Source organism: Primulina tabacum, chromosome 14, assembly GCF_025594145.1.
Source record: "Primulina tabacum isolate GXHZ01 chromosome 14, ASM2559414v2, whole genome shotgun sequence".
In the NCBI taxonomy this organism is placed as follows: Eukaryota; Viridiplantae; Streptophyta; class Magnoliopsida; order Lamiales; family Gesneriaceae; genus Primulina; species Primulina tabacum.
In genome coordinates, this window is record NC_134563.1 from 11822811 (window position 1) to 11836329 (window position 13519).

Below are 13519 nucleotides of genomic sequence, written 5' to 3' on the forward strand. Positions count from 1 at the left end.
GGGCTGGTTAAGGGTTTGGGTCGGTTGGCTTGGTCCTAGCAATAGAAACAAGAGTCCATGTTCACGTGGGAGTCTCGGCTATGACAGGTGCTACTGGTGTTGCTTCGGTTTCAGGAGCTGGGGTCGAGTCCTTAGGTTCTAAGGGTCCATTAGGTTCCATAGGGGGTCTTGGTCAAGGATGGCTCAGAAGGGTTCAAGCTGGGCTAATGGAGAAACGATTATGGTTCAAGGGTTCCTAGGTGGGTTTCTCGGCTGATTATTGCAGCTCTAATAAGGCTTCAGTTTTGGAGTTAAGGGCAGGTCCTATGGGTTCAAATGGTCCATGAGGGTGCCTAGATTGGTTGGCTATGTTTTGGCTCAAGGTGGTTCGGGCGTGGCTCGAGTATTTTGGGAGATGGCTCGGTGTGTTCGATAAGGTGTCAAAAACGAAAATATAAGAACTAAAATTGAAACCTTGGGTCTATGGGTGTAGTTCATGGCTCCCAATGGTAGAATAAATAATAAAAATGTTATTTTTAAAATTTGGGAACAAAATAATGAGTTTTGGATTTATCCGAGATTTAATCGCCGCACAAAACGTTAATCAAAAAATTAATTGAAACATCTTGTTTTGAGCTTAATAAAATTATGGAAAATTATATTTAAACTCAACTAATTATTAAAAGTCTAAGTTTTAAATTTGGTAATTTTATTTTAAGGTTTGATTTAATTCGGGATTAAAATGCATTAATACGTTACATTTTAAGATTAATTTAAAAGTCCTCGATTTTAAGCTAAATAAAAATACGAGAAAATTAATGTAAACGTAAATAAATATTTGGGACATTTAGAGTCAATGAAATTAAGAAAATGTTACGTGAAATTTTATTTTTAGGGATAAACGGTAATTTTACACCCGAAAATTTGTAAACATCATGACAGTGTCCCGAATGTTGTTTGATATGCTAATATGATTATTTTTAATGTCTATGAATTTTTACATGTTAAAATGATTATTTTAAATGATTATGGAATTTTAAAATGTTTTATGAATTTTTATGATGTTAAAACGTTGATTTTAAATGTTTATGGAATTGTTATGATTTAATATGTCAAACTGTTATTTTAAATGTTCATGGATATGTATATGTTAAAATGTTATTTTTAAAATGTTTATGGATTTCATGATTTAACGTGGACATTTAAAAGATATGTTGCATGCTTGGTTTAAAAGGAAAACGTTATATACATGTTTAAATTTTATAAAATGATAAGAATATGAAACGTTGAAGGAAGTGAAGTAATTGTGACTAATATGATGATAGGTTGGAAATATCGTGAGGGTTATTGTCCTAGTGGGAGCCCGACGATCGTGTTTCCGTGGATACGAATATGTATACGCGGATATGTTAATACGTAAGGCTAGGGCTTAGTTGACAGGTGAGAGTGTTGCTGATGTCCCTGCCGCCCAGTACTAAGGTTACATGTAGATGGATCAATCGCTCAACACGTAGATGTAGACGTAGATGAACACGAAAGTCACAATTAACGATCTGAATTCAATGAAAGGAATAAGGAATATGTATATGTTGATGATATTATGTATAAGAATATGTTGAAGATGATATGAAAATGTTTATGTTTTGAAGTTATACATGTCATGAAAATTTTTTATTTTACGTAAAAGTATTTTCTCTGTTGCTTGTGGTTTTATACGTATTATTTGTTATCAAGAATATGATGTGTTGAGTCTTTAGACACACTAGATATGATTGATGCAGGTGAGTATGATAATAATGTTGAGGGAGGCTTGGATGCCTGATTTGACTTGACTGAAGGTGCACATGACCCGAGGATCAGCGCTTCTATTTTTCGCATTTAAGTTTAAGATTTACGTTAAAAGATTTTACGACTTATTATTTATGCTTTTGAGTGGCTTTTGAGAGGTTTAGTATGGCTATACTTTTCAAATTTATTGCTTTTTAGGGTTGGTAAAATGTTTGACAATTTGAATATTTCCTTTGATTTCAAATATTAATTGGTTGATTTATTTTTAAAATGATGCAAAATATTTTATAAATTTTTTTTATGTATATGTGACTGTTCGGCCGATTACTTAAAAAAACAATCCTTCTAGTACTTTTTAAGAAAAATGAATACCAGACGTTTCAAAAGTTATAAGTTTAAATCTGATAATGATGAATCGGGAAAGCGGGTGAGGAATAAGGCCCAGAGGAAGCCTGTCTATGAAAGAAGGGCCCAGAGGGAGCCCGGATGCGGGAAAAGGCCCCTGAGGGAGCCCATTTACAAGAGAAGGCATCAAAGGAAGCCCAATATCAAGGATAGCCCATGATCATTTTAATCTGTTTGTTTGATAAGTTCTGATAAGTTCTATTTTGAAATGTTTTGATTCTAGGTAAGGATTTGTTCTAAGTCTGATTTATGTTCATCCAACTTTGAAGCTCTGATTTGTTCAATTTTTTACTTCTGTTCATTCATCTCTGATATACTATGCTATGTAAAAAGAATAAGGTTTTAAAAGTATTATTTAAGGTTTAGGAATTTACATTTACGTAACCTGAATGTATATAATATATGATTTTATTTAAATGATGTGTTTATATATTTTTATGCATTTAATGCGTAATTATTTAATAATAGGATTCATTTTATTATTATTTTAAAAGTTCATGCATTAGGGTTTCTAAATTCATTTTGCGTTCGATCGAGGAACAGAGACTGGGGAATTATCAGGAAAATTATTTTTATTACATGTGTAATTTTTATTTATTAATAAACGGTTTTTAAGTGTATTTTCCTATTTTGGGTCTTGTTGGGTATTTTTACCCGCTAGGGCATATTTTTAATCGGCACTCAAATTTTATCGATGCGGAGAACTTTTTGAGGGCTCGGGGGATATTTTAAAAAATTTATCAAAAAAAAATATTTTTCGGGAATATGTTAGGGTTTGTTGGGCATATTTTTAAGCTTAGTGGGCTCAAGACCCATTTTTAACTTTTTAAAATGCAATTAAAGGCCCATTAGAATTTGATATTGTATTTAATTAATCCCTAAGCTACCCTAAACCTAACTGAAGGATCGTTTGCTAAGCATCTTTCGGATGCTTCAAACAAAATATTCTCCAAGAGCTGCAATAGCTCATGTTCTAAGAATGTATACACCGATGAATTAGATCGATTTTGGTATAGAACCAAGCGGAAAACACTCGAAATAATAATTCGTTAAGAAACACTGATATATTTGTATATCATGTGTAACTGAATAACCAAAAAACTAGATTAGTTATTGCATTTATTAGTTCAGTTATGATGAGAACTGAACCAACATATGCTTTAACTAGTTAAATTGGTTTGAAAACAATATTTAAACAGTTAAATACACAAGATATGTTTATGGATGTTCGGAGACTTCAACTGCTCCTACGTCACCCCTTCTAGCACCTCGGGTATGATACACTAGAAGACTTTGATTTATACAATTGTTTGTACAAAACCACTCAGCTAGGACTTACACTACTGCCTAAACTGAACTCCTAGCTAGGACTGAAGCCAGCACCTTCCAGCCAACACTTCTTTAACGTCTATGTGTCAAAGACTACATACACAAGTTTAACGTCTTTTTGCAAGACTGTATATGAGTGGTTGAGAGAATTTGTGTGTAAGAACTGAACAAGGATGTCCTCATACACTGAGTGACATTGGCTTCTAAACTAAGCAGATAACACGTTAAAGTGTCCCTGTGGGCTGAATGCTTCTAAAAGCATATGTGCAATGTGCGTGCCCTTTCTTTTTTCTCTTGAAGAAGCTTTTTGTTTTGTATCTCGTTCTTTTTTTCAGCTTCTTCTTGTTTTCACTTTGAATCTTCACTGATCTTCTATTTATATAGGCGGGAATACTAAACGTACAGTGAGACTCATTTATTGTATCAGTTGCATCTTGAATTCATTTCTCGGACTTTGTGTCTCGACTTTAAGACTACCTTTCAAAACGTTTTGTCTTTAATTCTCTGATGCAACGTTCATTATTGTCCTTTGACTGGACAATTGCTTCTGTATCTTTGCGCACAACTAGATTCCACTTAAATCAGCTTGTCTTGATATGAAACTTATTGCTCCTAACTGATGTTCTGAACTAGTCAGTTGAACTGGTCTTCAGTTGGTCTGATGAAATCAGTTAACTCGTCAGTTGAACTGATTTCACTCTTGTTCAGTTGAGCTGGTCAGCTAGGCTCTTCATCAGTTGAACACTCCTTCGGCTGGCCTGGCTTCTGAAGGTTCTCCCGCTGAACCACCTATCAGCTGAACATTCATTTGAACTCATTAACGAAACATCAGTTGAACTGGATTAGTTTGGTTGATCAGTTGATGCTTTCAGTTTGCATCTTAGACAGCTTCAGTTTCGGCTCGTAAATGATTATTTCAGTTTCAGCTATATGCGCACTGAGGTAGATTATTAGAAACAAAATAACAAGTTTTGTTAAAATCAAAATCGAACAAAGATTGCGAACATGAGATGTTTCAACACTAACCCTAAGCATTATCAGCCTACCCTCCAAATCTCTAGCCACCTCATTCACGTGAGGAACCTTCAGCAGCTTCAAGCCTTTAAAACTCTTCAATCAGGCCTCCTTCCCCTCTTTTCCCGTGCCTCACCAACGCGCAAATCTCCTAGTTTTTGAGCATAATTCGTCAAGCCACACACTTACTTTCATTTTATCTTCATACATGCCATAATATTGCTGTTATACATATGTAATTGCATGTGCTTTTTCGGCCAGCATGGGTAAGGTCTTGAGGCAAGTTTTTGTCACTATTTTTGCATGTTGTGTTGTGTATTCACGATTTCATGATTTGTTTCAAGGGGGCTGCTGAGTTGTAATGCCCATGATGCGTTAAGGTCGAGAAGTAAGCTGCCAATAGGCTGGAGTTGAGTTGTGGTGTTGTACGCTTGAAGTCGTGAGGGTAGGGTTGTGCTTGGTTCAGTTTTTGGGAGATCGAGTGAACGGAGTGGAGCCAGCGGTGCAAGGGCCGATCCAAGGCTTAGATCAGACCTTAATGGGTCTGAGACATGGCTGATGAGGGCTCGAATGCTGCTGGAGCCACCCCTGAAGCCGATCAAACGTGGTCTAGGAGGTTTGGCCGTGGCTTGAGTTCTCTTGGGGAATAGCGATCGAGGGCGAGTTGGGCTTTCATGGGAGTGTAACCATGGATTCAGCAGGTCCAGAGGGAGCCTAGGGTGGTCTAAGTGTGGTTGGTTAGGGGTTGGTCCTGTTAGGTGAAGGCTAGGATCAAAAATACGGGAAGTTGTGCGTCTAGGGTTTCGAGTGGTAGACTTGCATATTTTCCAGCAACATTCAGCATGGGTTTGGGTGTCTTGAGAGGTCTAAAATTGATGTTTTAGGGGCTGGTCTGGTAGATTTAAGATATGACTTAAGTTGATAAAAATTTGGTTAAGATTCGGGTTGATTCGAATTAAAACCGAGACCACGCTCCGAGTTTTAAAACAAATCGTTTAAGTTTTGGAACGAGCTCTAGTTTACGTCTACAAAACACTTTTAAAAAAAGGTTTTGGGATAATTTAATGAGTTTGGTAAGCTTCGGGTCGAAATTTAGATGTCTGGGGTAAAATGGTCATTTTGGATTTGCAGGGGCAAAATGGTCATTTTTCACCTGAGTAGAGATTATTGTCCTGGCAGCACCCTGAGAACAATTTATCATGTCATTTTAATATTTATGCCGCATGATCATGATTTTTATGAATTTATGAAATATACGTTGCATGCTTGGTTTTAAGAAAAAATACGCATGTGCATGATTTTGTTGTGTGATGAAAACAATGATATTTTGAAGGATGAGAATTAGTTGTGGCTATCGAAGTATATGTAAATGCTTAAGATATATATGTAAATGATGATGATGAGGCCTAGACACAGTGGATGCATAATACTATAACTAATGTCCGACAGCCACCGGGTACCACAGTTCTATGTATGATTGATCTATCGTAAATGATGAATGATTACGACAGTCACAACTAATGTAATGCCCGAGATTTTATATCGTGTTAAATTAAGATTATTGATTTTAATCGAAACGATTATGAAAGGGCTAATCGAAACACGAATTGAAAGTTTGCATATAAGATTGTTGATGCGAGAGCCGAAGGTCTCGCGCATATGCGCGAAGAGTAAGCGCGCATATGCGCGAGTAGTGCGGAAGCCCATGATGCGGGGCAGAACACTGGGCGCACATGCGCGACTTGTATACGCGCACATGCGCGAGTGGTCCAGAGAGTTGGGGGCACATACGCGACTTGTATACGCGCACATGCGCGAGAGGTCCAGAGAGTTGGGCGCATATGCGCGGAAATGTGTCGCGCATATGCGCCAGCAGTTGGGAAGACACGCGCCGAGACTTAAGGTCTTGCGCATATGCGCCGGTTGATGTCGGGCATATGCGCGGGACGTGTTGCTTGAAGGATGTGCCATTTGCCTTGCTGCATGTACGTGTATGCATATATATATATGAATTGCAATTATCCTCGGGAATTCAGAGAAAGAGTCGAAGGATTGGGAAAGAAAATCCTTACGCCTTTTTACAATTTTGTTTTGTGATTGTGAAAGATTCGCCCATTCGATTTTGAATCCGACTTCAGTACTGTGTTCCTATCGATGTAGGCTACAACTAGACATTGAGTATTGATAGGCTTTGAGTTCAAGACTTCGACAGAGTCAGAGTATCAGAAAGAAAGGTATAAATTAATGTTGAGTTGGGATTGCACAACTCGAGTGAGGTTTGACTCGAGTTTCCCTAAATCACATACTTAGTTTATTGCATTGATATTTGTAATTGATGAGATTGATGTTTGTATTCTATTGATTTATAGCCACTGCATGTATTGACTACTGATACGCTAGTCATCGGCTGATTCGCCTAGTTACTGTATGCATGTATTGACTGCTGATTCGCTAGTCATTGGCTGATTCCCCAAGTTACTGGCTGATTCGTCTGGCTATCGGCTGATTCGCCTAGTCCCTGACTGATTCGCCTAATCCTTGGCTGATTCGCTTAATCCTTGACTGATTCGTCAATTCTGTGGCTGTTTCGCCCAGACACTGGATATAGGAATTATATCGATGCCATTTAGGGTTGAGTCATTCCTATCGACTGAGATTCGATATAATTCTCAATATTCAAAACCGGGATCCCTAGATTAGGAATGAGTCGAGTCTGAGACGACGCGTTGTTTGAATCAAGTCTGATACGACTAGTTGATTTACAGTTTTGATATCATACATATTTGTTGATTGGCTGTATGTGAATGATATTTGTTATATGCTTTTGTATATGTTTTTATATGATTGCATGTTTACATTTTTTATACTGGGATTTATTCTCACCGGAGTTATCCGGCTGTTGTCTTGTTTTGTATGTGTGCATGACAACAGGTGGGACAGGTTCTGGGTTGAGAAGATGAAGAGAGATCGTGATTAGAGTGGAGGCTCCGGACTTGGATTAGAGATAGGGTTAGACACGTGATATTAGCTGTTAAACCTTAGTTGAATAAATTTATGTGGTACAGGACTTGTACTTTTATACTGAGATGTATATACGTTTTATTTCACTATTTTCCGCATTTTAAAAAAATTTAGACCCTGTTTTATAATTGATTAATTAGTCTCAATGATGATTAAGAACATGATTAACGTGCGGGTCCCCACAACTAATGAACTTAATTCACCAATTAAAATGATGTATAATGATGAATAATGATAATGATGAGTTGTTTTGACATGCAATGATTTCATATGGCACATCTGCATTTACACTGTTTAAATGCATGAAAGATATGCTGATTACAGTATATTTCCACTGTTGTGTGCTATGTATACGTACTTGTTATTTCTGGTACAGGTGTCTTGAGTCTTTAGACTCACTAGACGTGTGTGATGCATGTGAACATGTTTTTGAGGGAACTGGAGGTGTCGAACTCTGAGTCAGCAGGACTGTATGGTGCGTGCACGACCCGATGACCACATTTCTTCCGCACTTGATGTTTTTATGAGTTTTGAGAGGGCATGAGCATTTTTATACACACGTTTTTTATACGCTGTAGATTTTTAGAATTTTTACTCGTTTGTGTTTACGCATATTTTGTTGGATGAGCTTGGTCATTTTAAATTGCTCTAGTTTTATTGTCAAATATTTACAATTATTTTTAAATGATATATTTTTCATGGGAGTGCATGCATGCAAAATATTTGAATGGGATTAAAAAAAATATTTCCGCATTTTAAATAAGCAGATGTTTCAGTTGGTATCAGAGCAAGGATCCTGTATAGGGTTGTGCCACCGCCAGCTTCTACCGCTCAGTCTTCAAGCCTCAAGTCTGTAACCTTTTATGTTTTAAATTTTTTAAATGATTTACTGATATCACCTTCATGCCTTCATGATTTACGATTTTCGAGGATTTGCAGTGCATGTTTAACTACTTTTATGAACTAAAAAGTTATTAATTTGAAAAACTAGATTATTTGCATGATGGGTTACGTTTATAAATTGGATTTTAATTAAATATGCCTCCCAGACACTCTCCTAGCACCAACCGTCAGGATGATTTTCCTGGAGGCAGCAGAGGCCCACCACCGCCTATGGATGCAGCTACCCGAGTTCTAGAGGGTATGTAGGCTCTTGGAGCAGGTACAGCAGGCTCCCAGGCCTCAGGTGGATGTATGTGATCAGTTCAGGCGACTTAAACCCAAGGAGTTCGGGGGAACTACTGATCCATTCTTGGCAGAGGGATGTATTCAATCAATGGAGCTGCATTTCGAGTACCTTCAGATGAGAGATGGCGACCGGGCCAGGTGCGCCATCTATATTTTGAGAGATGATGCATCCTTTTGGTGGGAGGGGGCTGCGCATGCAGTGGATTTGGCTACCCTCACCTGGGACATGTTCAAGGAGTTGTTCTATGGAAGTACTTTCCTGCTGACGTCAGGGGCCATCTGACAATGAAGTTTATTAGTCTCCGCCAGGGGGACTCACATGTGGCGGAGTTTATCCGCATGTTCGACAGGGCTGCCATTTTTTGCCCATGATAGCTAGATATGCCGCCCAGGAGCTGAGGCATTTCTTGGACGGACTGAGGCATTTCTTAGTGTTCTTTTGTCTTTCTTCGTAAATGTTTGTACTATTCGCTTCCGCAAACTTTGTATTTTTCTTTTCACGTAAAGACAATGGAATTTCATGAAATAGACTTGTATTTGGCTAATTGCCACAAGGTTTATTATTATTTGATTAACAATGCCGATGTCACCGATGCCTCGATCTTGGGGTGTGACACTACCAAATTGAAACTCTAGATTCTTTTAAACTTATCAGTTAATAACTGAATGGTCCAAATAGTAGCATAATTACTACGAATATATCAATGAAGTTTGAGATTGAGATTTGCAAACTGAAAGTAAGCTTTAAAATGAATCGCAACTAACTTGATGAAAGAGTGTTCTTTAGTAGTTGTATTACTGATATTCTCATAAAAACCTCACTATCTCACAACTGAACACCTTAGCTAATTATAGTCTTCGACATAAAGGTCAAGTAATTGCCTACGCATCAAGGCAATTAAAACCTTATGAGCAAAATTACCCAACCCATGATCTCGAGTTAGCTACAATATTATTTGCAATAAAGATCTGGAGACATTACCTTTACGGGTCAAATGCAAGATATTCAGTGATCACCAGAGCCTCAAATACATATTCACCCAATAAGAATTAAACATGGTGAAAGAAGGTGAATTAAAAACTTGAATTATTACGACTTAACAATCAACTACCAACCGGGTAAAGCCAACAAGGTAACAGATGCCTTGAGCCGAAAAGATATAGGAAGAGTAAATTTATCGGTTCTTTCAGCTCAACCAGACCTCCAAGAAATTATCAAGCTGAAGAAAAATCACGACCCTTCAATAACCAAAATTGAAGAGCAACTTCAAGAAGGAAAAGCTCAAGAATTTCAAATTAATGAGAAAGGCATCCTGTGGATGAAAGGACGTTTATATGTACCAGACCTCGATGAAATTATGTAAGAACTAATGTCTGAGGCACACAAGTAAAAATTCTCAGCTCAACTTGGAAGCACCAAAATGTACCGAGACTTGAAACATAATCATGGTGGAATTTAATGAAGAAGGATGTAGCTGACTTTACCGCTAAATGTTAAATCTGTCAACAGGTCAAAGACAAACATCAGCGATCGAGTACAACCAATAGAAATACCAACACGGAAGTGGGAGCGCATTTCCATGGACTTTCTGGTAGGATTACCAAAGTCAAGACAAAACCATGATGGCATCTAGGTTATCACCGACCGACTGACCAAATCGGCACACTTTTTACCTGTGCGAATGAACTACCACCTAGATAAACTATGGACAACATAGTAAGATTACGTGGAGTTCCAGCAAATATACTATCCGATAAGGAGTCAAGATTTGTGTACAGATTCTGGAAAAGTTTCTAAGAAGCCATGGGAACAAAAGTCTTCCTCAGCACGACCTATCACCCACAAACAGACGGTCAAATTCAAAGGATGAAAGGATCGGTTAAGAGGTGATAGGTGCTTAGAAGGGGGGGTTGAATAAACACTCACGTATTTTTGTATTCCTTTCGAATGTTGAGTTCAGTTTAGTGACAAACTGATTCTCGGTATCTCGTCAGTCGATAACAATCAGTTTAACTGAGAAAAACAGTTGCCGAAGTAAACTGACTGAGAGATAGAATAGCTAACTGAAAGTAATAACTGAAATGAAAATGCACACGGTTTGTTTCTGGATGTTCGGAGAATAGAATAACTCCTACGTCATTCCTTCTATCACGAAGATAGGATTTCCACTAAAAGACTTTGATCGAATACAAGAGTTGTATTGACCCACTTCAGTTTGGACTTAACACTGTCAAAACTGAAACTCTTAGTACACAAAAACTTTTACAGTGCGTGATTGAGATTTAAACACAACTAAACGAATCTAACAACGATTTCAAAGTGCTAGTAAGCTCGTAAATGTAGCCTTGATTGCAACTGATATATCTGATGAAAGTGAGCTTTTTGATATTTGAATATGTGTTGTGATTTTAGCAGAGTAACAGCAAGCTTGAATAGAATGATAGTTCGTGTCTCCTTCTCAGCTGTCTTCTTCACCTATTTATAGGCTTCCCTCTCGACATTAATATTAAATAACGTTCGAATCCATGTATCCGTTGATTGCCACGTCATTATTCTCTAACATTCGTATACTGCAATCTTTGAAATGCAGCGTTCCACTACTAGTTGCAGTCTGTTGTACTATTTGTCGGTTTTCGTTCTCAACTGGTGACGTGTGTAACTGAAAGATCAGCTAAAGGGTGATAGCTTGAGTTTTTTTGGCTGAATATATCGACTGATAAGTTTACGACTGATCAGTTGGTTAACTGCTCATTCAGTTGCGTAAATCAGTTGCGATGGTATCAATTGCCTTTAATATTAAGCACATTAATCATCATTTAGGCAAGTGATAGTCGATTTGCGAAGCCTGGTTACTTGATCAGTTAGTCCAATAAATTCTATGCTTAGTTTGTCAAATCACTGAAATTTAATTTCCAACAATTTCTCCATTTTTGGTGATTGACAAAACTTGGAATTTAATAAACTGATCAGCTGAAGTAAAAAGAATCCTTGTAGATAAAATAATTTTTCTAGTGTACAGATTCGTACAAAGAAAACAAATAATATTCAACTAATAATAGTTGTCTCTTTAATTGAATCCTCTCTTATTCCTTCATCAATCTAGTTGCTTCCCCCTTTTTGTCAAGCACGCCGACTTTGAGAGATAAAATTCTAACATCAGCTGCAATGTCTTTGACAGCAGTAAACACAGTGGTTTGCAGCAAGTCTATTTTCTTTGAAACAGATGTCTCCATAGATTCTACTCGCTTGCTGATTAAGTCTTGAGTAAGTGAGAAACTTTCAGCTAAGCCTCTGTTCTTTTTAAGCTCGTCGATCACAAAAGAGATGGAGGTCACAGCTGTTTGAATAGATTTCAGTTTTTCTGAATTGAATTCACTTGAGGAGTTCAGCTTCAGAGAGTGAGCAAGCTGAGTGCATTGAATCTCCTTGATTTCTTGCATTATCTTTGACATGTTGAGCTGAATGTCCTGAATTTGTTCAAGGACTAAGTCCATGTCTGATGATGGATGAGGAGATACAGGTCCAAACGGCCCTGGTTCTTGATTCTTGGTAGATTGATCAAATATCACCAAAGTCCGGTTAGAAACCTCTGTTTCAGCATGTGTCAGCTCTGTAATGTCTTGTATGCTGACTTCTTGTTGAATAGGAGGAGAAGAAGAGTGATTTGGATCAGCAGATGGACTGTCCTGCTGATTTATTTGATGATCTGTGGAAGTTTCAGTCGGAGGATCAGTGACAGGTGGTTCTGATGGTTGATCAACTGAAACTTGTTGCGGTTTGTCAACATGCAACTGAGCTTCCTCAGTGAAAACATTCTCTATATTTGGTTCAACAGTTGAGTAAATGGGTACTTAAGTTTGAACATCTTGTTCAGCAGAGACAGGGATATCAGCAACTGTAACTGCTTGATCTGTTGGAAGATCAACTGCTTCAGCTGAAGGCACATTTGTTTGAAATTCTAGGGCTACTGACTGAATGATTTCATCGATATCAGCAAGGGTAAAGTCAGCGTCCGAGAAAGGTTGAGGATCAGCAACAGAAGAAGATGGTGGAACATCCTGAATTGGTTCTACTGTTGTAGCAGCAGCTTGTTTTGGGGATGGCTCTTTGTGCTGAGAAGTCGATTCATCTTCTTCATCTTCGGAAGAGCCTTCATAAATGACCAATTCCTGATCTATTTCCCAAAATTTTATCTGCGATTGCAAAGCAATAAGATCTGTGTCCAGCACAGCTCGATCATTATAAGCAGTTGGACTTGTGGGAATGTAGTTGCTTTTGAGTTTGTCAATCAGTTGGCCCAACTTTTTGGCTCTTATTTGATCAAAGAAATAATTCTTTCTCTCCAATGCATGAACAATTGTAGCAACTTTGACCATTTTGAGAACAATTGCTTCCAATTTGATGAATGTCTCCAGTTTAGACTTCTTTTCAACTGTTTGGCAAAAGTATGTGTTCTGAAGCTCGTCCAAGCATTATAAATTTTCAGTTTAGATTCAGCAAAGGTGTTGACCTGTTCCCATATAAGGTCAATGTGAGTCTGAATGGCATTTGATGGCCTGGGCTCTTCGATCAATTTGCCCTTGTTTCTCATCAGAAAGAATGTGTGGAATGCTCAGTCCAGAGTGAGTAATATCCACTAGCTCCTGAATTTTGATTCCTTTGGGTCGAGCAGGAGAAAGGACTGTAGGTCGATTGATTTTGATCGAAGGAGCTGAAAATTTTGCTGATTCCTTCTTTTTACCAGCTATACCGATGACCTTTGTGGATGGATCAGTTGGTAAAGGTAACTGAGCT